The sequence below is a fragment of the Panthera uncia genome, assembly GCF_023721935.1.
Source record: "Panthera uncia isolate 11264 chromosome B2 unlocalized genomic scaffold, Puncia_PCG_1.0 HiC_scaffold_24, whole genome shotgun sequence".
In the NCBI taxonomy this organism is placed as follows: Eukaryota; Metazoa; Chordata; class Mammalia; order Carnivora; family Felidae; genus Panthera; species Panthera uncia.
The window spans coordinates 52858710-52886458 of record NW_026057580.1 but is presented as its reverse complement, the minus strand read 5'-3'; positions in this window follow the sequence as shown (position 1 = coordinate 52886458).

Here is a 27749-nt window from a genome sequence, read left to right as displayed (position 1 = left end):
TGAATGTTTTTCTAGGGGGAAAACCACCTTAGCTTGACAATAGCTAGACCTCCAGTAAGTCTTTAGCATGTGAAAGTTTCTTTAGAAACTCCCTCTTGACTTTATCTCCCCAACTCCATGAATCTAAATTGGTCACCCCCACACACTGACAGTACACCTCTTCCTGCCCACGGGTCCTGTCCCTGTGCTTTCATAAAATCACCTTTTTGCACCAAAGATGTCTTCAAGAATTCTTTCTTGGCCATTGGCTCCGGGCCCCATGAGCCCCTCATCACCCCAAAACTTCATCAAGAGGAATTAACAGCACCATTTTCACCTATAGATCATCCTATCTTTCTCTGGTAACTAGAGTGATGAGCATGTGTTAGCCAACTGGTTTTATCCAGAGGAAAAACAAATTCCATATATATTGATGACAGGAGGTAGTTTTGCAAGTTGGAGCAAGAAGGCCACCAAAGTTAAGGTTCATACATCCATCAGAAACTGGGAGATAGGGGCACCATCTTCCTTGATGCTTACATTTCAGAGAGATGGCTCCCAGATCCTTGAGACATTCCTGGGTCATTAAGTCGACAAAAGACCTATCACTTCTTCAACAGGATACACACATTTCAAAGAGAGGAGGAAGTAGTTTTGAGTCTTATAAGGTAACTGTTCTAAGAAAAAGAAGGGAGGGAAATATCTTCCCTTATTTTCAACACAGAAAATTAAGCTTCTTATTTTTAACTTGTATTTACCCTTACAAATTCTTAATGAATACATTAAAATAAATAAATAAGTAAATATATGTATTTCAGTTAATATGTCACAACATAAGAGATTATTGATAGTTTCACTATACCATGACTTCAAAGGAAAGCAGTAAAACATAATCCTAAAATTGTCTGGAACACTGGACCCATATTTTACTTACAAATAAGAACATAATCAGTTGATTGGACCCCAGGCAAACCCAAAGATGGTCTAAGCTATAGCTTGAATGAATTATATTAACAGCCCAAATATTCTGGTTCCTAATAGTAGAGACAAATGCTACCGTGGCCAAGTGATAAGGAAAGAAAGCTCCCTTTTTCCTGGACATAAGACTGAACCTGAAAGTGTGACAAACAGAAGTTTGTCACTGGTGAAAAAGACAAACTGAGGCATATTAATATTTTAAAAATGTATTTGAGCAAAAATAAATTCAAATCAGACAGTACCAAACTGGAAGCAGTTAGAAGTGCCCTATTGAGGAGAACAGGGAAAAATCTTTCATAGAGGACATGCAGACACATAGTAAGGAAATTTTTGATTGGCTGTAGCTTAAATCCTAGTTGGCTCTTTGTGATTGGCTGTCCTTAGGTTTCAGTTTCCTAACCTTGGGGTATTTACAGCCTTAGATTTTGGTTTGCTTAAGCAGGTGCCCCGGCTTTAGAGACACATCAGTCTAATGGCCTCCTATCTTAATTAATTTAACAACTTTGCATGCCTCATTTCAGTACCTTGTTTCTTGTGGCCCTAGGCCGAATTCTGTGAAACTCAATTTGTGTCCTACCATCCTCCTTTTAGTCAGTGTCCGTAATAGCTAAATTTACCTGCTACCCTTCTCTATGTTAAATCTTTCCCACTTTGTTCCGTACCTCCATCTCAGCTACCTTTTAGAAGGAATGCAACTTCACTGGACAAATTCAAATACACGTGTGAAGAAGGATCTAGACTCCTCCCAGACATATTTTTATTTTCAACACAGCGTTTGTTACAACAAATGAATTCTTAAGCCTTGAAAAATAGCAGTGTATGAAAGGGATGCAGATGATTCAAACCGTAGGTCAGAAGGTGCCTTCTCCCGGTGGTGTTACTACGCAGACTACTGACTCAATTTGGTGACTTGTCTTGGGGTAAGTTTGTCTACATTATTCTTGGCTTTGTAGTTTGTGGGCATGTGCCTCTTCCCTCCCCATGTCCCTGAAAACACAGATTTGCTCAGGGTTTTACATGTTTGTTTATTAGTTTCATTGTCCCTCCAATGGAGTGGGAGCAAGGCTTGTACAGCCAGAGAATCGGGCAGAGCAAAAGTGACTGTACAAGAGCATTCTTGGTTAAGTGTAAGTAAATGGCTCCTCAAACACATACCCAAGAAAATGAGTTTTTCTACCAAAACATGAGGAAATGCTGGGAGGTCGTTTTTTTCCCCCAGAAAAATTAAATATAGTTTGTCTTCTGTCAAAATTAATTTCACTGAAGAATAGAAAACACTACCCTTCAATTCCACTTTAGAGTACAAAAAATGGTAACTGCTTTCCTTTGTAATTGTCTTTATCACTCATGTTGCAATTAGGTTAGCCTAATCCACCTCTCCCTTATTAAGAGTGGATATATTACAAAGCGGAGAGAAAAGTGCGCTCATGTGTTGAAAAAATTATTATGAAATTAACTGTCTAAATCCAAATTCTTTTGTTTTAATGAAAAAAGGTTAGGTTTCCCTTATTTCCAAAGAAAGAGAAAGATGCTGCTGAGCTTTTTGAAGGTATATCAAGAGGCAAGACTTCATTTCCTTGAACAATTATAAATATTGTTGTGGTGGATGGAAAGCCATGCTAATATAGTTCTTCCCTTGAGGCAAGAGAATGGAAAAAATTAGTGCAAGCTAACGAAGGGTAAAATTCTCACCAATAGAGTTTTTTGTATGTATTAGATACCATATAATGAAAATTGAATTAGAACACACTTTCACTGGTTTAAATTGATAGTGTTTTATTATTTATAGATTTCCTGGAAGTCCACATATTGAGGCTTTTTCATCTGCAGGGGAACTAGCTCATTTTGGTATAGAAAACCTGGATTGAGGTAATGGTTTTCTACTTCTTACCTCGTTTGAATTCTTTTTTAGGGTCCTTTAAAAAAATAGACCTGAAAAAAAGTATCAGAAGAAGGAAATTTTTCATATATGGGTACTAATCTGTGTCTTTTCCAGACACATTTTATATGAAATGAAAGATTTTATTTTAAAATACACAGTGATTTTTGTGTTCTCTGATACGTGGCATAGGCAACTCAGTGAAAATAGTTCCATGCTTTCCTTCTTCCCCTAGAATGTCTTTTATATTCATTAATGATGACGATGATGACAAAAAGAATAAGAGGAGCTCTTAAAATTAAGATCTTCTGATGAGCCAGGTATGTCATTAGACCTTTTTTCCCCATCTCCTCATAGGCAATCCATAGAGGTGGATGTCATCTGTGTCCATAGATGAGAAAACTGAGACTAGGGACATGGTCACCTGAGCAAGGCGACACAACTAGAAAGGAGCAAAGTCTGAACTTGACCTGTCAGTTCTGTTTCCAAGGGACTAGAGCAACCAACAGGCACCTGCGATATTTTTCTTCGAAATTGGAAGAACACAGGTAGCAGTGGGTTCGTTGGTAAACTAAGAAGGAGGGCTTGAATTTTACAGACCATACTGTCATGATCTATAGAACAAATTCATGTTATTTTATTATTTACTTAAAGGGAAAGACAGAACATTTGAATAGACCAACATTTATGTGTCCTTCTTTCATTCACTCAGACAGAGTGACCTATCCATCCAAGGCACTGCAACCCAGGGGACTGGAGAGATGAAGGTGAATTTAGCCCCATTGCCAAGGCCTCACAGTCTACGGCAGAGTGTCTGGACAATGGCAGCATGCAGGCGGCACCGGGCTCCAAAGGCCAGGATAGCCTGACCTCCCGGTTCAGATGTGAGCACACAAGTGCAAGCCAATACTGAGTGTTTCATAGTTTGAACTTCTAGCAAGTTCTTGACCGGCATACATGATAGCTTTGCTTTCTGGGGTGAGTGAGAAACAAATCAGTGAATAGAAGAAATGTGGAGCCTTTAAAAAGATTTTTAAGAGATAGTAAACATTTCTCTGAATTCAAAGAAAATAAATTTCTCTGCAAATTATTTTCTTTTGGAATTACATTGCCCTGTCAGAAAATGTAGCCTTTAGGATGAAAGGGGAGGGAGCTGTAAGAGTACAAACTAATATTAAAGTAAATTTTTAAGCATATAAGTCATGAGGGAATTCCCGATGGAAATGATCAATATATTTGATGTTATAAGAGCATTAAGGTGACATAAATAAAAACAGCACTTACGTATAACTTACTATATGCCAAGCAGTGTCCTGAGGACTTTACATCTATTAGGTCATTTAATTTTCAAAACAATATTATGAACAAAGAACTGTTATTAACATCATTTCGCAGATGAAAAAACTGATGCAAAGAAGCATCAAAAAGTATCAAATAACTTGCCCGAGGCCAGCAGTTATTAAATGGTGGAGGTGGGATACAACAGGGGAAGTATGGCTCTTGGTAATGAAAGAGATAAAAACTAAAGCAATAATAATTAATAATAATCTTTGATATTGCTGAAAATATAGGGACAAGAGCACTCAAACTCTGAAAAAAATGAGCTCAAAAACTCAAACTCAAACAAATACATTGACTTAAGTTTCCTGACATGATTCACATTATGATTCACATATGATAGATATTGTACAGCTGTCATAATTACCAATTCCCAAGGTAAAATGTTAATAAAAAAGATTAAAAACTGTGTCTTTAGGGGCACCGGGTGTCTCAGTTGGTTAAGCGTCCAACTCCAGCTCAGGTCAGGATCTCATGGTTCGTGAGTTCAAGCCCCGTGTCAGGCTCTGTGCTGACAGCTCAGAGCCTGGAGCCTGCTTTGGATTCCGTGTCTCCCTTTTTCTCTCTGCCCCTCCCCCACTTGCACTCTGTCTCTGTCTCTCAAAAATAAATAAACATTAAAAAAAAAACTGTGTCTTTAGTACACTCCCAATTTGGACAAAAATATCAAACTTGGGAATATATGTATGTATGTATTTATATACATTTATATGTATAAAACCACAAGAGAATATAGAAGAAAATAATACAATTATCTATTATAGAATTAAAATTTATATTTTAAAACACTCCCCTTTTGTCTACTATTCCAATCATAGGTAAGTATTGCTTATCAGCAAAAAATAAATTAAATGTAATTTTAAAATAAATCTATTGAAATATTGATTTTATAGCATTACTTGGACTTCTTTTAATATTTTTTATTGGAAAATACAATTTAAGTTTATAAATAGCTATAAGAAAGTCGTTTTAAAATGTTCACTAGGTGAAATTTGGGGTTTGGGGTGCCTGGTGGCTCAATCAGTTAAGTGTCTCTTGATTTTAGCTCAGGTCAGGATCTCACAGTCAGGAAAACGAGCCCCACACTGGGCTCTTTAATGACAACACAGAGCCTGCTTGGCATTCTCTTCCTCCCTCTCTCTCTGCCCTGCCCCTGCTGGCGTGCTCTCTTTCTGTCTCAAAATAAATGCATAAATATTTCTAAAATTTTCACTAAGCTATTAAATAAAGCTACTTCTACCTACTATGTGCAAATTACTGTGCAAGATGCAGGGCTTACTTAATAAGCTTATAGAAGGATCTTGCACCTGAATAGTACCCATAGCAAAGCCACATTCAGAAAGTAATGGATAGAGGGCTGGGTGAAGATGGGGGCAGATGGAAAGAAGAGAGGAAAAGAGAAAGGGGAGAGGCAGAGGGGAGTCGGGGATCAAGGACATCCTGAAAAAAACAGAGATTACATTCACGTAGTCCTATGGAAAAGACAGTGGCTCTGTCTATAGACAAAGACAAAGATTACAGGAGAACGAGCCAGTTTAGTTTATGAAGATGATGACTGTTTTTGACTTTTTAGGTCAAAACTGAGATTCTGGCAGATAATCCAGTTAGAGATATCCACAGGTGTTTGGAATTAGGAGGCAGAGACTCAGGAAAGTGGGTAAATTTGAAAACAATTGGATACTGAGCACTGAACAAGTGAAATGCCCCTAAAGGTACTTCTGTAGTTTAATATGACTTTATTAGATTTCAAGAAACACTTACTTACTGGTTTGTATATAACTATAGGCTTATAATATTTCTGATCCAGTTGACTGACTCTGTACATTCTATGTGTTAATGTGTGTATATGTAAAAACATCACTCTTTTAAAATTATTTTTTGCATTTGCTTTGGCAGGAATTTGGGGGAAGCTGAAATGTTTACGTTAGCTATTCCTAAAAACTTGGATTTGAGTTACAGGATTTGGTTTAATGCCCGCATATCATCTTTCTCATTCCCATTTGCCAATCTACGGATAAATGAGTCACTGTTCAAAACTGCTCAAAAGCTGAAAGCAGCACTTGCCAAAGAGATATAAAAAGATGAACGACGAAAGATGCTATGTTATGCGTTAGTTACAAGGAAAGGGCATATGTTAATAGTAAAATGAGTAAAATGTGGGCTCTATTAGGGGCTAATTGAGGTCAAAACAGCGTGCTTCAGCGTGCTTCGTGGTAAGACCTGAGACTTCCTGCTCCTTCCTGAAGAAACATCAGATTCAGGAAGAAGATTCTCTGCATTTTGAATGTTCTTACAATTCAGCAAAGTCCATATTGTTGTGTAGTGTAGATCTCCACCTCGTTGAAAAAAACTAAGATAGAATGACCCAGAAAGAGCAGTTTAAGGAGGAAATTACAACAGAAAAGGGAAGAGCAAAGGATTTGGCACTCATGAAAGACCACCTCTCTCCTGGGTAATCCGATTTGCACCAGCTTTGTCGAAACTGAATATGCCATATGTGATTGGTAGGTACAGGGTTGGGAGTGCTATTTGTGTGGGTCTTCTAACATAAAACTAATTTTTGTGGAGCCAGGTGCTGTAGGGCACCTGCTCACATTTATTAATAACATGTAACTCATTTGGACTTGGGTAAAATGACATTTTTCTCTCCTTTCTTGTTAGACTTATTAATTCAGGTCTAAAAGAATGTCTTGTTTATATTCTGTGCTTGCTGATATGCATGAACCGACCATGTGCAGCATTTTTCCTCTACCTTTTTTTTTTTACAACCCAAACTCAGTTAAGTAAATGTGGTTTGTTTGCCCTTTCTTATTACTGTGAAGTCCTTTCTGCCCCTGAGTCTGTTAAAATATTTTTCTCTTAATGACTCTTCCCTATTGTAACTAGTGTATCTCTCCTGTGTACCTGATACTTTCATTTTTTCCCCTTTGAACTCACAACTCTAAGGGTTGGAATGCAACGGAACTGCACTAAAGGCCATATTTTCTTCACCCTTTCCATGCATTACATCTGACAGTTACTCCATGAGGCAATATGAAAGCACCTTGTAAGCTATTTAAGCTCAACCCTGGGATAAGATATAGACATCAGTTTTCTTTTGCTCTATTATTCCTTGTTTCTTTCTTCTCTATACTTAGATCTTTATTTTCTTATCTTACTTTTCTTGGAAATTAAGCCTACTCCATTTTCTTACTTTTCTTAGAGATTAAAACCTTTGGATTCTTTTTTTTTTTTTCTTCAACATTATGTTCTTAACTCACATTGTCCAAGCATTCAAATCGAGGCATATTTTATTCTAGCCAACTCATGAAAGCGGGCAAACAGAAAATGTGCATCTTGGTTTGGATGGTTGGTTTATATTTAGAAATATAAATACAGTGGGGGGGGGGGCACCTGGGTGGTTCAGTTGGTTAAGCGGTTAAGCATCCAACTTTGACTCAGGTCATGATCTCGGTGTCTGTGAGTTCGAGCCCTGCCACAGGCTTTGTGCTGACAGCTCAGAGCCTGGAGCCTGCTTCGGATTCTGTGTCTCCCTGTCTCTCTGCCCCTCCCCGACTCATGCACTGTCTCTCTCTCTCTCTCTCTCTCAAAACATAAACATTAAAGAAAAAAGATATATACACTTGGATAATATATGGATCAATAGATGTCTTTTGGAGAATTTGACCTAATGCACTTAACTAAATTTTCTATACTTGTATAGCCCAGTTTTATCCCTCAGTGAATAAATTCTAAGTCATCTTCAATAGAAACTTGAAAATCTCGTGAATTCCGTATTTGCTTTGTGCAGAAACCGCGGGCTCAGGCTTTAGAACTTCTCCTGAGGCTAATAGCCCCAGTGGGTTTCATATTGTTATTATATTTTAATAAATGTTCTGTCATCTTCATCATTTTTCAATTCAATTTTTTTTCCACAACTGTTCTGCTTTCTCACCATTTTACTGTCACATTATTTTTCCACCGTTAACTTCCTGGACAAATACATGTAGTGGATTTATGCAACTGTGCTTTGGAGCAAGACTGGCCGTTTTGGCCATGACTTGTACTCACTCCTCATTCTGTGAGAAATGGCGTATTCTTTGGCAAGGGTTTCTGAAGCTTTTGTGATTCATCACTCTGACTCAGTATGGTCTCCATCATCCTGATGGTTTTCTGATGATATAGAATGTTGAAATGGAGAAAGAAACAGATAACTAGGAAAAAATGTCAAATTAGAGAACCCTGTACAAAAGTCCTATGCTTATGGCACTTTCGTATTTATTATCATTTAATTAAGAATATTTTACTAATAAAAATCTTTTAAATGCAGTCTCAGATGGAAAATGCTTTCAGCAAGCATTTTAGGAAATCTTTGGCATTATCATTACTTAAAGAAAAACTAACCAGGCCATGGATTTAGGAGATAGAATGTATTCCATTTACATGGTCTAAAGATAAAACATCTGCAAGGTCATTTTCAAGTTTTCTTGAATGTCATTACTTGAGACCCTGCCAAGCCTTAATGTAAATTTCTTAAGACAGAGGGCCCTTAGCTCTACCTCAGAAAGACGTGAATTGGGCTACATCATTTTAAAAGAATCAAACAATATTTTTCTGTTCAGATCTATTATCCATTGCCGTGGATTTGTTTTGATTTTTATCGAGTAAGAAAAAGACAGTCTACCCATGAAGCCAGACAGATTTCAAAACCTTGCAGTGGTTCTTCATCCTTAATGTGGACCTGGGAACATGTGTCGCTGGAGCCCTGATGGTGACAGTTTGCACTGTAGGAAAAGATTAATGACACTGGAACCAGCCAGCATGGTGCTTGCCGTGCGTTTTCTGTATTAAGGGACAAACTGTTTGTTCTCCCTTTTGCATTACTCTCTGCTTCCTGGTTTAGTCAGCAGCATAAGGAAAACAGGATTTTAAATAGCTGATGTGACTACCATTTTTCCTTCATGACTGATGTCCAGTAAACACAGTATTTTCCCTTGAAGGGAGAAGAACAATTTCTATTCCCTAGGAATTTTTAAGAACATGTTTTCTTATCTTCACTTACAAACTAGATCATTAGTAATCTCTAAAGTTACCTGTGAAATCAGAGGAATGACAAGGCTAGCCCTACATGAAAATGCTAGACCCATTCTATCCTTCAATCGATGTAACCAAATGGGTTTGTATCCCTAGGAGAGCTCCTATGAGAATTGGTTTTGCTTCATTTTGGGATGTGTTTTGTGTTTGTGCTGCACTGAAAATGAGGTAAGATACAGAGGGGTTAAGGGGAGCAGATGATCATTGGAAAGATATGTGGAATGTTGAGTTGTGTTCAATAAAGCTATAGGAGACTTTCTTTAACACATTCTGGTTACTGGCTGCACTCACGTCTAAAACAAACACTGGCCCATTTAGCCACATATTTGCACTTGTAATGGATTTGGTGAGCGGAACAGCATTCCATCTGTATAAACTCAATGGTTTGACAAAACACTGCACACTTGTCACTAACCACCCTTCAGAATTGTAATTGGGAGGGAAGGTTGTAAAACCAACATGACTTTAGATGTCGTAACAGCCAGAGGATGACTGTGACATACTTTATAATAAAGTGTCATCTTCCAAGATACATAAAAATCAGTTGTATTTACTGTGCACCAAATCTTTTTTTAGAACCAACTAAATGACAGTGTCATGCCTGTACTGCTGCATGCATAATTCACATCATTTTTCACAACGTGTTACTCTAGTCAGCCCGAGGTGGGTGGTCCCTAGGGGAGCGCTGCTCTCTCTTTGACCTTGGTTACGAATTACCTATCAAAGGTGAGCCTTGATATTTTAGCAGAGATTGCACAAGGTTTTCCACAAATAAGATCTGGAGAAATCGAAACCATGCCTTTGCATTTCTAAAGCTTTCTGTAAATTGAATTTGGAATTAATCAAAAGGATCATCAGAGCTCCTAGAGATAAACAAGAGAATGCTGTGCTCTGGGGAATTTTTAATACATATATGAATCACACCAAATATCAGTGGCCTGTACAACTGTAGAAAAGAAAATTGGAAAGGAGCGTAACTTACTTTAACACAATTCTGCTCATTTCCTTGCCCTTCTCATTAGTCATACACGAGACTGTTAGGTGAAAGTAAGCAATGTTAAATGACCAACCCGATGCGAATTATGTACCTCTGGTATAAAAAGTCTACTGCATAAAAACAAAAGGTTCTTGTTAGTTTTCTTTATTACATGTTTTGGCTTTTAAAAATTATGCCTGTGTTTTTAAGAATTTAATAATTTTTTTTTAAGTTCCGGAGTGTTTGAATGATGACATGTAAATACTTGGTACCAACATCCTAGAGATAAGTGGTCCCAAGGTAACTGTACCTTCAGACAGGTATCTACCTGCTATGTACTACTAATTCAAACTATGTTTCTTAAAATGTAAGAACAGGAGTTTAGGGGGACTTGGGTGGTTCAGTCAGTTGAGCATCCAACTTTGGCGCAGGTCATGATCTCACGGTTTGTGAGTTCGAGCTCCACAAGGGGCTCTGTGCTGACAGCTCAGAGCCTGGAGCCTGCTCCGGATTCTATGTCTCATTCTTTCTCTGCCCCTCCCCAACTTGTGCTCTGTCTCTCTCTGTCTCTCAAAAATAAATAGATGTAAAAAAAATGTTTTTTTAAATATTTTTAAGTTCTATGAGATCACGCTAATAAAAGGATTAGGACTCATTTATATATATACTCATTGTTCAATATGTAATTACCTGACGACTGATACATGTCTTAGTATATATTCATGTTAATATTATTCCATTGTTAATAACTTTATCGGCTGGAAAATATCCATATGGGTTAATTAGTAGAATATTCACACCTCTGTGTTTAACAAATTAGGTTACAATGAGGCAGTGTTTAAAAGTTCCGGTTTGTACAGAAAAATACACCATGTACAAAAATTACTCAACCCACAGGTTATAAAGGAAACATAAATGAAATTAAAGCAATGCTTTCACCCATACTTGAAAAATATAAAAAGTATGTATGATAGCACCAGCTTTAGATGACTAGGAAGAGAGGATTTTTCGCAGTGCTGGTGGAAGTATCAATTAGAACTGTAACTTTGGAGCGCAACTTGTGAAATTCATCAAGTTAAAATTTCACATTCACCACTCAACAGATCACCATTCTAGTTGTCAATGTTTAATATTATTGATTTCCAATACTGCCCAATATGATAGATGAAAAGTGATTTTACAGACTGAATGTTTATATTGACGCCCAAATTCATGTGTTGAGACGCTACCCCTCCAATATGATGGTATTAGGAGGTAGTAAGGATTAGATAAGGTCATGGAGATAGAGCCCTTATGAATAGGATTGATGTCCTTTTAAGAGTCATAAGAGAGCTTACTTTTTTTCTGTCTCTGTCATGTTAGGATACAGCAAGTAAGCCTTCTACCACCTAGAAGATGAGTTTCACCAGAACCTGACTGTGCTGGAATGATGATCTCAGACGTTTAGCCTCCAGAACTGTAAGAATATCATGATTCTGTTTTAGATTTCTTAGTCTTAAGAATATTAATCTTTACACATTTATTATGTGTTAGCATTTACTCTTATTTTTTTTACCCATTTTTATATTGAATTTTGCTTATAAGTTCTTAATCTTTTTGAACATTTCTTTCCATAAAACAGCTAGAAACAACCTGTCAGATATACACATTTTCTTGTAATCACTTTCTCAACTTGGTTACATTGTCTTTGTCATTCAGTATCTTTATTTTTTAAAGAAATTTTTTATTATAGAAACATTTCAAGCATGAAAAAAGTGATGTATTATCTAGAATTTTACATTAATAGAAGCATACTCTATTTTCTCTCCTTTTGCCTGATTTCTTTTAGTCGGCATAACTACTTTCAGATTTATCCATCGGAGCATGCGGCAATAATTCATTCCTTTTTATTGCTGAGAAATATTCCATGGCATGGATGTGCCACTCTTTGTTTGCTTGTTCAGGTGTTATGGAGCATTTGGGTTGAATCTGGTTTCAGGCCATTACAAATAAAGCTGCTATCAACATTATGTACAAGTCTTTGTATGGACATATACTTTTATTTCTCTTGGATAAATACCTAGCAGTGAAACGACTGTATCAGATGAAAGGTGAATGCTTAACTTTTAAAGAAATTACCAAACTATTCCAAAGTGATTGTACCATGTGATTAGCAGTGTATGAAGGCTTTAGTTCCTCTAAATCCTTGCCCACACTTGTTACGATCCTTATTTATCTGTAAGCATGCTGAAAAATGTGCATTATAAAACAGTTTTAATTTGCATCTTTTAAAATATTGAGCATCTTTTCATTTGCTCTCTTGCCATGTATTTGTCTTCTTTGGTGAAATGTCTTTTCAAATATTTTGCTCATTTGATTTATTGGTTATATGCTTTCTTATTATTGAGTTTTAAAGTTCTTTATATATCCACAATACAATACAGACTTGTGATAAAAGTGAGTGGCTTGTCCTTTTAGTCTCATAATAGTGTCCTTTAAAGAGCAAATAATTTGGGGGGCTCCTGGGTGGCTCAGTTGGTTAAGTGTCCAACTTCGGCTCAGGTCATGATCTCAAGGTTTGTGGGTTCGAGCCCTGCGTCAGGTTCTGTGCTGAATGCTTGCTGGAAAACTGAAGCCTGCTTCAGATTCTGTATCTCCTTCTCTCTCCACCCCTCCCCCACTCATGCTCTGTCTCATCCTATCTCTCGAAAATAAATAAATGTAATAATTTTTTTTTAAAAAGAGTAGATAATTTTTAATTTTGATGAGATAAAACACACAACTTTTTTTTTTATGGATAGGAGTTTTGATGTCCTATGTAAGAAATGTCTCTTTAAGGGCACCTGTGTGGCTCAGTCAGTTGGGTGTCATGCTCTTGATTTGGCTTAGGTCATGATCTCATGGTTCATGAGGTGAAGCCCTGCATCAGACTCCCTGCTGGGGGTGCAGAGCCTGCTTGGGATTCTGTCCCTCCCTCTGCCTCTCTCTATCTTGCGTGCACTCACACACGCACTGTTTCTCTCTCTCTCCCAAAATAAATAAAACTTTAAAAAAAAAAAAGAACTGTTTTTTAAATTTATTTTTAAGACAGAGAGAGAGACAGAGCATGAGTAGGGGTGGGGCAGAGAGAGAGACACATACAGAATCTGAAGCAGGCTCCAGGCTCTGAGCAGTCACCACACAGCCTGACGCAGGGCTCGAACTCATGAACTGTAAGATCATGACCTGAGCCGAAGTTAGATGCTTAACCAACTGAGCCACCCAGGCGCTCCTAAAAAAGAACTGTTATCCAACCCATAATCACAAAAAATTTATCCTAATTTTTCTTTTAATAATTTTATAGTTATAGGTTTTACACTTAGGCTATGACTCATTTTAAGTTAATTTATGAATATAACATGAGTATGGATTAAAATGCATTCATTTTTACATGGAGATCAAATTATTTTAACACAATTTCTATGCTCTCTCCACTGAATTGTCTTTGCACCTTTGCTGAAAATGTTATGTATAAATGTATTGAGCCGATTTCTGAACCTTCTATTCTCTTCCATTAATCCATTTATCCAGCTTATCTCTTATACCACAGTGTCTTGATTATTGCACTTTTATAATAACAAAACCAATCCAACAGTACATTAAAGTGATCATACACCATGACCGAGTAGGTCTTATCCATGGGGTGCACAGAGGTTCAACATACGAAGATCTCAAAACCAAGCAATATTAATTCCTCAGCATTATTATTTTTCAAAATTGTTAGGCTATTCCAGGTCCTTTACATTTCCATAAGAATTTTTGAATCAGTTTTCCAATTCTAAAAAAAAGAAAGCCTGCTTGGGTTTTTATTTGAATTGTATTGACTCTATAAATCAACTTGTAAAGAACTGCCACTAATAATATTGAATCTTCTGACTCATGGTCATGATATACCTCCCCATTTATATAAATCTTCTATAATTATTTTCAGCAATGTTTTATAGGTTTCAGGGAACAGTATTTGCACAACTTTTGTCAGGTTTCTCTCTAAGGATAGTGAAAAGAAGTTAAAGAAGAGACATTATAAATGATGCCTCAGAACTAAAAAAGGGTGAGAAGAAATGGCGATGAATAAATATACGCCAGTAAACTAAATAACCTAGAAGAATCGATGCATTTCTAAAAAAAAAATACAACATACTAAGACTAAATCACGAAGAAAAAGAAAGTCTGACAGACATATAACTAACATGGATATTGAATCAGTAATCAGAAACCTTCCAACAAAGAAAAGCCCAGGAAAGGATGGCTTCCTTTGTGAACTTTATCAAACATTTAAAGAAGGATTAATACCAATCCTTATCAAAATATTCCCAAAAATCAAAACGAGAGGCCACATCTTCAAATTAATTTTATGAGGCCAACATTATTCTGCTACCAAAGCCTTGAAACAAAGACATTACAAGGAAAGGAAACTACAGACCATTATCCCTTATGAACATTGATGTAAACACCTCAACAAAATACAAAATTAATCCAACAGCACATGAAAAGGACCATAGACCATGACCAACTAAGTTTTATTCATGGGATGCAAGATGGTTCAACATATAAATATTGATTAATGTGATACACCACATTAACAGAATAAAGGATAAAATGGCATAATTATTTCAATAGATTCAACCAAAGCGTCTAACAAAATTCAACGCTCTTTCTTATCATGCCTTTTCAGATATTTATCCAACAGACTTAAAATCAAGATCTCTAAGAGATGTTAGCACTCCTATGTTTATTAAACCACTATTCGCAGTAGCCAAGATGTGAAAACAACCTCAATATCCACTGACAGATGAATGCATAAGAAAATGTGGTATATACATATAGTGGGATATTGTTCAGCCTTTAGAAAGAAGGAAATCCTGAAATATGCAGCAACATGGTTGAAACTTGAGGACATTATGCTAAGTGAAATAAGCCAGTACAGAAAGACACATATTGCATGATTCCACTCGTATAATTTATCTAGAGTAGTCAAGTTCATCGAATCAGAATGGAACTGGGGTTTCTGTGGGCTAGAAAGGGATAGATGGGGAATTACTATTCAATGGGCACAAAGTTTCATTTAAACAAAATGAGTAAGTTATAGAATTCTGCACATTTTTCCTATAGTCAACAGTACTGTATTTACTCTTGAAAATTTGTTAAGGTAGATTTTATGTTATATGATCTTACCACAATAAATAAAATTATATAAAAATAATTCAATGATGCTTTTAAAAGAAGTATAGACATTGAATCATATATTATGTGACATTATAAGGTTGGCTCTTTTCACTTGTACAAAGCACTAAAGATTCATCTAAGTTGTGGTGTATATTGATAGTTTGTTCTTTTTTACTGCTGAAGAGTATCCTATGGTACGAACATATTGTGGGTTTTGTGTGTGTGTGTGTGTGTGTGTGTGTGTGCGCGCGCGTGCGCGCGTGTGAGTGTATGTGTTTGCCATTTACCTGTTGAGAGCCATTTAATTTTTTCCAGTTTGTTATTACAATTAAACAGCTGTGAATAATCATGTACACATTTTTGTTTAGTTGTAAGTTCTTGATCCTCTGGAGTGAATATCCAGGCAGATATTATGCTAAGTACAGTTTTATTTTTCTAAAAAATTGCCAAACTACATTTTAGAGTCACTATGCCACTTCGCATTCCCACCAACAATGTATCAAAGATCCAGTTTATCCACATCTTTTGGTATTGGACAGCATTGGGTGTTGTCACTATTTTTTATTTTAGCTCTATCAGGCTTTGGTGTCAGTATAATATTGAGTTTACAAAATGTTTTGGGCAATATTACTTTTTATCTGTTTTCTGGAACAGATCATAAGAGTGTAGAATTGGTGTTAATTCTTTACATACTTGGTAGAATTCTCCAGTGAAATCATTGGGGTCTGAAGGAACTGAATTCACTATTTAAAAAAACCCAGAAAAAATACTTTTTGACCAGATGACTATTCACATCTCCTGTTCTTCTATTTCATGTTGAGTGAGTTGTGTAGTTTTTACTTTTCAAGATTTGGGTCCTTTTTAACTAAGTTGTCAAATTCATGTGCATAGAGTTATTCACAGTATTCTCTTATTATGTTTTGATGTCTACAGAGTTTATAGAGATATCTGCTATTTTGTTCCTGATATTGGTTATTTATGTCTTCCTCGTCACTACTGGATAGGGTTGGGAGGCCCTTTTTCCCATTAGGACTCTGTGGATACCACCCTGTCTGGGAAGGACATGGGTGACTCATAATTGTTCCCACATGGCCCTCACTGACAAAGTTTTGGGGCGAGGGGGAACCTTGTTACTACTCAACAGTGGTGCATGTTCTGATTGTCTACTGGGCTTCTTCTGACATTCCCCTCCTCCAGTGGGGAGGAAGAAGGGTACCTTATTATTACCGGGTTGGAGTAGAAGTCCAGGTTCTCCACATGGTCTCCAATGACATCATGGTGTGCAAGTAGGGGACCTCATTACAACCTTAGTGGTGATATTGTACTCAACCTTCTCTGACACCACCTTGGAAGGAGGGTTTGGGTACCTGGTTACAGCGTGGTGAAGGAGGGAATCATCCTTTTCTGGGCAGAAGGATCACAATCTCTTCTGTGGTGTTTTGCTGATACAGAATGGTTATTATCTAAAACTCTTGTTAGGTTCTTCCTTTCTTAATCCTTTAACTACCTGAAGTGAGGAGAATTTTCTTGGGGATTCTTTATCTGCTGCTGTTAGCATTTCAATATTTCTGTTTTTATTAGCACCTACTCTGGCATAAAAAAGGCAAAAGGAAAATCCAGGTACATTATCACTATGTCTTTCCTCTGGTCCCAAGGTCCCGAGACAATCTTCTTTCTTCTCTCTCCTATAGAGTCTTCTTATGCTTGTTTTGTGTATAATGTTTAAGGTTTTTAGAAGAACTGAGAGATAAAATTTGGAAATGTATATCTACTCCATATTTCCCAAGTGAAATTCTTCTTTATTTTTTTTTATTTTGTCAATGTTTTACTTTGGGTAATTTCTATAGCTATGTCTTCAAGTTCACTAATCTTTTCTTCTGCAATGTCAAATCTGCTGTTATTCTCAACCAGTGTATTTTTCAACTCCTGCATTGTAGTTTTTATCTCTTGAAGCTTGATCTGGGTCTTTGTAAAATATTTTTCATGTCGCTACTTGGTGCTTTTTTAAAAATGTTTTTTAATGTTTGTAGATTTTTTAGAGAGAGAGACAGACAGAACACAAGTGGGGGAAGGGCAGAGAGAGAAGCAGAATCTGAAGCAGTCTCCAGGCTCTGAGCTGTCAGCACAAGCCCAGTCTGGGGCTGGAACCCACAAACTGTGATATCATGACCTGAGCCAAAGTTGGACACTTAGCCAACTGAGCCATCCAGGAACCCCTCTACTTGGCTTTTTAAAAATGACATAGAGTTATAATAAGTTCTTTATTATTTTTGTCTGCTGTTTTTAACATATGTAATAATTAGTTATGTTTCAATTAATTTGTTTTTTCTCCTGATTATGGATAATATATTCCTGTTCCTTTAAATAGGTAGTGATTTTCATTAGATGCTAGACACTGTGAATTTTACTTTGTTGGATGCTGAATACTTTTGTGTTCCCACAAATATTCTTGAGGTTTTTCTGGAATTTATTTCTGTTACTTGGAAACAATTTGATCATTTTGGGTCTTATTCCTAATAATAGAACCAGAGCCATGTCTAATCTTTAGCTGTTTATTCTCTACTACTAAGGCAAAACCCTGTAGAGTACTCTATCCAGTTATGACTACTGGGGACAGGCACTGTTCTATGTCCTTGTTGATTTGTATAATTTTGAGAGCAGGTATGGTTATATTTGGATTTAGGTGGAATCATTGTGTTATAGAAATATGGATATTATTTTGTGGTGAATATTGATTTATCAATATTTTTTGTAACAGGGATATTTGTACAATGGGATGCTGTAACTTGTAGTTTCTAATAGTTGCAATTGTAGTAGTTTAAGGATATACAGATGGGGTGCCTGGGTGGCTCAGTTGGTTAAGTGTCTGACTTCGGCTCAGGTCATGATCTCACAGTCTGTGAGTTCCAGCCCTGCATCGGGCTCTGTGCTGACAGCTCAGAGCCTGGAGCCTGCTTTGGATTCTGGGTCTCCCTCTCTCTCTGCTCTTCTCCTGCTCATGCTCTGTCTCTCTTTCCTTCAAAAATAAATAAAAAGCACTTAAAAAATGTTTAAAAGGATATATAGATTGTTTTTAAAATATATGTATATTATATATATATGTGTGTTTGTGTGTGTGTGTGTGTGTGTGTGTATAATGATATGTATAGTTGGCCCTTAAATAAATTTGAATTGTGTGAGTTTATTATATGCAAAATTTTTCAATAATTACAGTGTAGCTCTGTAAATATTTTTCTCATCCTTAAGATTTTCTTAACATTTTCTTTTCTCTAGCTTATTTTATTGCATGAATACTGCATTTAATACACATAACATATAAAATATTTGTTAATCTACTGCTTTTGTTATCAGTAAGTCTTTTTGTCAACAGTGAGTTGTTCAAGAGTCAAATGCATATGTATATTTTTAAATGCTTGTACGTTCTGGTGTAAATATTAGGGGATACCTCCCTTCTGAAAATGGGAGGCATATAGTTTTATGAGCCCAAGCAATTTTTTTCCAAGTCTTTTGTAACATTAAAAAAAAAGTATTTGATCTTAAAAGTCATTATTATGTAAAGTTCTCAGGTGGTAAAGATCCCACCAATTTATTTGGGAGATTACTGCATTTTGTTGAGACCATTTCTGATATCCAGCTTAATTTTATCTTAATTTCTTTTCCAGAACATTATGCTACCTCTGCTATCATAAATCATTCTGCTCCCTGCTGAGCACTTAATGCTTCCAATATAGGTAGAAAATTATATCTCTTCTTAGTTTTAGCAAAGTAGTATGTAGTTCTTTTTCACTTAACTGTCAAGTCTGGTGCCTTAATCTATATCACATGGTGGCAGTCTAGGTGATTATTTACATGCCATCTGCTTATATTTTTATGTCTCTACTCTTAAAAGGTGAAATACTATTTTAATAAATGTTTTTATTCACTTATAATTCCCAACTTTTGTTTTTATAAGTAATCCACACATATATGAAGATTTCTATTTTTTATGTGAAATTGAATTTACTGATTAGATTACCAACTGGCATGGATATATTAATCTCTGGCTTATTGCTAGTTGCTCTAAATTGTTTACCATAATTAAATTATGCTTTTATTTTAATGCCAGTCAGCAAATTTTAAAGGTCTATAATAAAATAGTTGTATTAGTTTTCTAACATTGCTTTAACAAATAACTGCAAATTCAGTGGCTTAAAAGAACACAAGTGTGTTATTTTACAGTTTTATATGTTATAAATCCAATACTTACTGGACCAAAATTATGTGTCAGAAGAGGTGCCTTCATTTCTAGAACTCTAGGAATAAACTGGTTTCCTTACCATTTCTGTTAGAAGCTGTCCACATTCCTTTAATCATAGCATCCCTCCTCCATCTTCAAAACCAGTCATATTGACTCTCTCTGACCCAGTTTCTGTCATCATATCTCTTTGACCCTCTCCTGCCTCAGTCTTCCACTTCTTAGGACCCTTGTGATTTTACTGGGCCCATGTGGGTGAACTAGAATAACTTCTCTATTTTTAGGTCAGCCGATTAGCAGCCTTAATTCCATCTACAACCTAATGCCCCTTTGCCACGAAATGTAACTTATTCACAGGTTCTGATGATTAGGACATGGCTGTCTTAGGGGGGTGTTATTTTGCCTACCAAAATAATTAAATAGAAAACCATTATTTGAAGAGTATTGGTGAATCAGGGAGCAACCCATAAGTAGCAACTCAGGAGAGATTAACCCTTTGGGAATTTCTTTTATCTTTCAGTGTATTTAGTTCTGTGCTTTTGTTTTTGTTTTTGATTTTTTAGTTTGATTATGAATGAACTTGGTAGTTTAGTGTTTTAGGATTAAACTGTATCAGATCAATTCTAAATATTAGAAAAAAGTCTCAGTCAAGTTAAAAATGAAATTTCCGGAGGCGGAGCTTAGCTTTTTTAAGTGATTCACATTTGCAGCCAGGGTTAGGAATTGGACTGGAGAGTAGCTAATATGGTGGTGCTTCTCTATTTATTCAGCCTTACCCATTGCATTAAAGGGTAAAAGAATAAGTATACAAATGAAATGCATTATGATCCCCAAACGTATGGAGTAAAGATAAAACTTTGCTTACGACTGCTATGTCTACCTCTATACATGATTCATGAAACTGTACAATTTTCCTCTGGATTTCATGACAATGCCATGAGATGTTTTGATATTTTGGGGAGATAAGATGAAGAAAATCACAGTTGAAGCCAAAAGACCTAGAGAAAAGAGAGTCACTGTTTTGTGCTTTTGTTTTTGTTTTGAATCACTGAATGTCAGTAGAAATGTCAGCCTTACCTATATTACTTTCCTTATGCAGGAGTCTTTGCTTCCTCCTTTAGGAAAATTTTACCTACCAGTATATCTCTTTCCTTCCTTGTTTGACAAACAATAAGAAATTACACATGCAAATGTGAATCTACTGTAATTAGACACCTCTGGATGCTTTCAGAAATCAAACATGCAGGATAGGGTATATGTGGTGCAAGACAAAACAGGCAGCCTACAAATCTGGGGCCAAGATAGCTGGCAGTCTAAATGCTCTATTGAATGGAGCGCAGTGAGAGGGAATCTTGCCTGTGGTAGACAACTGAATGGTTGGCAGATAAAACCAGAACAGCATTATGTGATGTGATGAGGAAAGTATGTTGGCCATGAGGACAGCGATTCTTGTTTCCCCTTCCTTTTAAAAATTTCTTATAATGTTGAGGGGTTTTCCATTTCCTATACATAGAGGGAACCAGGAATGGAAATTTATTTCTGAAATATGTACCTTTAACCATCTCCATCATCTGAGTATTTGTATGCTTCTACGATTTTTTTGTTCAGTTATTTTGGTTTGCTTTATAGCCTGAGGAATATATGAAATCATTTATGAAAAATACTTTTTTTTTTATTTTTAAACTTTTATATAGCTGTGTGAATGCTTGTACCTTTCCTCTGATTTCCTCGGTTTTAAAAATGTTATTGAGTCTCTTGGGAGTAAGTCAGATTTTAATATGTTTACTTCTCCTACAACCTTATTTGTGTGTAGCAAGCACAGAAGTTATTTCTACAATGTAGGGGAGAGTTTTTCCCATGAGGTTTATGACAGCGGTACTCACCAGAAGAAAGGTAGTTTTTCTTGAAAATTTCTACAAAATAAATGGATATATGTTAGCGTTTTGTACGTGTCTTTTCTTGGTGTTAAGAAGCCTACAGGGATGATGAAAAAATCAAGAAGGAAAGGAAATGTGGTGGACCTCAACACATAGACACAGAGGTCAAAAAGAGGGGAAAAAAGCCCAACAAACCAAACCAGCAAAAACTCCCTGTGTGTGTGTGTGTGTGTGTGTGTGTGTATACATATAGATGATATAGATATGACTAATCATTTCCTAGATGAATATTTCTTATTGTTTATGGGTAATCATACTTGTTTACAAGTTACAGAATAAAAAATCAAAAATTAATGTTCCACCCTTATTATATATGACCCCTTGCTTGACTTTAGATCCTATCTCATGGTATCTTTGCTTACCTAATGTGAAATACTTTAGTTCTTTCCTTTCCTTTTATATCCACATTTTTTGACCTTGGCACTCAGGAAGGACCCAAGACTATCCCACTCTCCTGATCCTTTTTCTTGCTTCAGTAAGATCTCAGAGAGTGGGGTGAGGAATGGCAGTTCTCCACTGCATTGCGACTCCTGCTAATTTCATATCCCTAAAATCGGCAGTATTGTGCAAAGATGCAGATTCACTTAGAATGCCTGCAGCTATGGGTCAGGTAGGGTTATTACATTAATATTAATACAGATTTAAGAAGTAGATAGAAAGCTTGCAGCTGAAATGTCAAAGAAAATCTATCTGAGCATAATTCTAATCATCACTTTTTACTCATTGCAAGGAGAACATGGTTTCTTTAGGATTACAGGCACACTCAGTAATGGAATTCTGAATGTCACATATATCTTCATAATGCTAGCTTTGTGAAATCTCTTTAATGGACAGATGAATGGATGGACAGAGGATAGATAGATACATGGATCGATAGGTATTAGTTATGGCTAGATAAATTGAAAGTTAGGGCTTGTATAATATGAGCATATCTTAATATATTCTTTAGCTTTAAAAAAGTTAATTAGGTTACAAGTTTTTCTCTACCCAGTCCACATATGATAGCTTTATACTGTCAATGATCAGAAAAACTTTAATCTCATTGCTCTCTAATAATAATATAATATATATATAATATTATATACAATATATTATATGTTATAATATGTCATAATATAATAACTATATAATAATAACATAAAACTTTGAAGAAGTTCAGGTTTACCTGTGGCTCAATTCTCCAACTGTCAGTTAATCAGTTTCAGGACTGACTTAAATTCACACATTATGAATGCACAGCTTTGGTGTTTTGAATAGATGAGTTGGAGAATGATCCTCCCCTCTGCCTGAGATGTGAGCATCTTCTGTCTCTTTCATTGGGCCCTGGCCTCTCAAAACGCTTCATGTACTGTGAGAAGGAAGGGCCAGGTCTACTTTCTTAGGTACCCTTCTATCAGCTGATGTGCTCAAGTGAGGAGAAAATTGACTAACCTCTAACACCATGCATTACATCATTATCAAGGAGGATAGGGAAACCTGCAAAATCTCAGTAATACAATCTTACAGTTTTCCAGGAAAACAAAACAAAACAAAACAAAACAAAAAACAAAACTGAAGTTTCTCCCAAGTATTTCACTGCTGTTTTGTAGTCTGGTCTAATCTTCAGACACTAATCATATTTAAAATTATGGTATTTTAACCTGTGGGTTCCAAGTAAGAATGAATTCTGAGTGAAATAAATAAGGACAAGAAAATGAAAAACACTTTTTAAGTAACCATGGCTTACAGACTGTCTATATTCAATGTAGTCTTCTAAAGGTTTTGGTTCTCAGTTTAAAGCTATAAATAGCCTAGATATGGAAAATTGACTTTAATGGGAAAGTAGTAAACATCTTCTATGTGTGCATTTCCATTAGAACTATATTATGAACAAAATTTTAAGCTATGCTTTTGTTGGATCTGAGATTTCTAGAATATAGGATATTGTGTCACTTTTAGAACTATTTATGATATTCGTGGCATGGGGAGACATAAAACAAGGTCAGCATGGCTGATGGGAAAAATTGCTTTTGTATCTTCAATGAACTCATTTGTCAAGAAAATGTTCATTGTTTGTGGCCCTATATGCTAGGAACATTACAGCATGTCTAAGAATTTGAAATACCACATTTTTAGATTTAATTAGGAGCCAATGCCATTTCCTTTCTTTACTATTTATATGAAGTGTCCTTCTCAATTTTGTATTATGTTCTATTCACACATCACACGTATATTCTTCCAATATGTCTTAACCATGTCCTAAGCTCTAATATTTTTCATTTCATTTATTTATTTTTCACTAGTCCTTTTAAATATTCCTGGGATAGTCATCCCTAAGGGAACCAGTTTCACCAGTAAGCAAACCAGTATGCTCCAATAGTGTGGGGATTTCATGTCGCAAGAATATATCAACCAGCCTTTGTCCTGAATGCTTGGGAGAAACTGTGATTAAGGAAAGATGTCGCCAAGAAGAAGATAGCAATCACCAAGCTCAGTGCGAGTTGCTTAACAAATCAGCATAATTAAATATTTTGTGTTTTATTGGTGAAGAAAAAAAATATATTTAAATGTCAATGAGTACCTCTTAGTGCCCAGATCCCTCTACCAGAAGAAAAATTTGTTTAACAAATGTTTATCACCTGAAGCCAAACAAGTATTTCATTAGTGAATATCATTACTCACACACAGAATATGTATAAACACTAACTGCATATTTTACTGAGTCATTTTATCTTTATAGATGAAGGCTCTCCTGTTTATCATTTTGTGGACCGTCTTAGCATTCTACTCAAGAGTTAGAATTCCAGGCAAAGGTTTATCCTAATATGATTATTCCAGAGGATTTACTACATTGTGCTTTAGAATTTTTTTATCATTTGACTTAATTCTGAAAGGAATCCAGTTGTGTTACCTTGTGCTAATTCAAGCTTGCAGACAAATTCAAAGTTTACACAATTATTTGTCAGGTATTTTCAAAAAAATTCTTATTAGAAATCATTGGCTAATATTTTCTCATTTAGTTTTTATTTCTGTTTTTTGAACAACATCTTTGAACAGTTTTCTTTCTTTCATGTGCATTGATTAAGATGTATAAATGTGAATACCTCTCAATATTATTGCTATTTCTAAACAAAATATATGTTAATGGTAAACCTATGCTGCAAAATGTCAATGGCCTCATCATATAGTTTTTGATAACATTTAATGTGAAAGAAAGAAAGCCCTATTTATTTTTGTCCTAGGAAAAAATGCATTAATTCATGTCATATATATTTATAAGACATTCAGCATGCCGGGCATCATGCTAGGTGCTGTGGTGATGATTTATTTCATCCAAAAACTTGAAATCAAATAGAGGTCTTAAGATATATATGCAAATAATTATAAAGCAGACTAATATGTTATAAATGATATATTAGTTGTACCGAAATAAGTTCTAAAGCAGCTCAAAGAAAACAATCTGTAAGGGCTTCAGACAGGGGGAGGCACTTAGGCTGGACTTTGAAAGATGGGTGGAATTTACATTTGACTATTGTATGTGGAGTGTTGAAAAAATAAAAAATAAATGAGTGTGAGAAAAGTCATGGAGGTAAAAAAGCACAAGTCTGATGGAGGCTGGCAGAGAGCTTGTTTGAAATGGTGAACTACTGGCAAAAAAAAAAAAAAAAAAAGGCTAAAAATTAGACCTGCTTCGCTTGTCCTTGAATGTCAAATACAATCGTTCTATTCCTCCTGAAAGTCATGGTGAATCACAAAAGTTTTTGAGGAGGAGAATAAAATAATCAAATCAGTATTTTAGGACAACCAAGCAGGAGCATCGTGAAGTATTGACTGTATAGGATGGAAGCTTTGGTCAGAGAGGCCAGCCACGGTGACACTGTAATAGCCCAGATATTAAGCAATAACACCCAAAGCTAAGATAGTAGTAAGGAAGAATAGAAGGGCATATCTAAGAAAATCATTATGAGAGTTGTTTGTTTGTTTGTTTGTTTGGGTATTTTTGAAAACAAAGAGGCTGGGAAAGGGCATTGATGCTTCATAAATCTATAATCTGGTTGCAGAATTAATTTAGAAATCATGTTATACTTCACTGAATTAAATTCTCTCATTTTCCCTTTTCAATAACTGAAAAGGAAGAAACTGAATCGCATGCTAGGGTCACACAACTTATGCTAAAGTTAGATTTGAACACAATTTTATTTTTTTAGCATAATTTTTTGATTCTCACTTTCAGGTTAATTCCATTACACTACAACATTTCCCAGTGGTAATAGTACATTAAAAGCAAAAAATTCAAGTGGAACTATGAAGGAGGCAGATGGAAATATTGAACCCGAACTTAGGAGACATCAGGGATGAAAATAAAGATTTTTGTGAAGACTCACAGGAGGTGAAACTTGACAGCTTAAAATTAATGAGAGCTCTAAAAGACTGAGCATAGCAATATATTAATAATAGCTAGCATTTACACACCAAACAATATGTGTCAGTTATTATCTTAAACCCTTTATATGCATCTCTTTCAACTCAGAAGAACACTGCAAGCTATCAGCATACCCATTTTAAAGATAAACAAACGTTTGGGGTGCCTGGGTGGTTCAGTCATTTGAGTGAGCCACTCTTGATTTCGGCTCAGGTCATGATTCCCGCATCATAGGATCAAGCCCTGTGTAGCGCTCCACGCTGAATGTGGAGCCTACTTGAGATTCTTTCCCTCTCTTCTTCTGCCCTTCTGTTCTGTGCTCTCTCTCTCTTTCTCTCTCAAATTAAAAAAATAATAATAACAATGAACAAATGTAGATTTTTGGATCAGTATATAACAGGGGCAAAGAGCCTGGACTCTGGAGTCAGTTGGAAATGCATTCACACTTGGTATGGGCTTCCTCAGGCATATGGTCTGAGTTCTTATGTATTGGCTTGATCTTCTTGGAAATTGTTCCGCCTTAACCTTTAACCCTTTTCTTCAGCAATTATTTTTAGTTTTTTTCAGACTATTTTTGTTCTGTTTCTTTTTTCATGGTATTCCAATTCTTCTTTTATAGATCTTTTTTTGCCTCAAATGATCTGTTTTACTCCTGTTGTAGAATTTCTGCTTACCTCCATCTTTCTCTTTATGTGTACACTGACCACACTATGTAAGTCACACACACAACACACACACACACACACACACACACACACACAACCTTAACCTCCTTAACTTTTTCCTCATAGTATTTATCTCTACTTGACATTAGTTTGTGTGTGTGTGTGTGTGTATGTGTGTGTCAGTGTGTGTGTGGACATTTCCACTAGAACGTCAGCTTCAGGAGAAAAGAAACTTGGTATCAATGTTGTATTTCTGGCAACCAAATGAGAGATTGGTAGAGAGTAGATATGCTGTAAATATTTGTTGAATGAATGAAAGTCTCCTGAAAGCTCTACTTTTCTATTGTCAGTTTGATCAGTATTTTAGAGAAGAATCCTTAGGATTTTTCTCAGGGTAGAAATGCTTGGAGCTTGATCTCGCTGCATGTTTGGGTAGGGCAAGAGAATGGGCCAGGCTACCTGATGAAGAAGCCCTGTCCTCCGTAGATATTCTCTGTTTCCATTCCCACTTGTTATGTCTGAGTCTGAGTCATTCCAGGATTTCATTTCAGGTACTTGGTCACATATTCCCAATTTCTATTTCCTACACTCTCTATCTCCTGTCATCACCCTTTCATCTATATTCTATCCTTAAAATATCTGTTGAATCCTCTCATTGCTATTTGCCTATTTCTTTCTTGTTAGAGGTTACTCCCTTTATATTGATGTCTTGTGGGGAAGAGGAGTAAATGTGTCCAATCTGACATCTTGCATCAACACTTCCTTAAATACTTAAAATATATAGCATCTTTTTTTGTTTTGTTTCGGTTTTTTTTTTTTTTGAGTATAAGATAGCTAATGTAAAACCCAAGAAATTAATCTTGAAGAATAACTCCAATGATATAGAGAAGTGATCTAGCAAAACAGGTAGAGACGGGATGGATAGAAATGTATGAGAGAGGAATAAGGATCATAGAATCCTGAAACAATGGATTGAGAGTGTTCATGAGGCAGTGATGGCGAGGTCAAAAGTTACACCAAGCTCTAAAGAAAGAGGGCTGGTAACATGCACTGTAACTCGTTGATCAGAATTCTGACTTCCTAACTTTAAGCCAGAAATAAAAG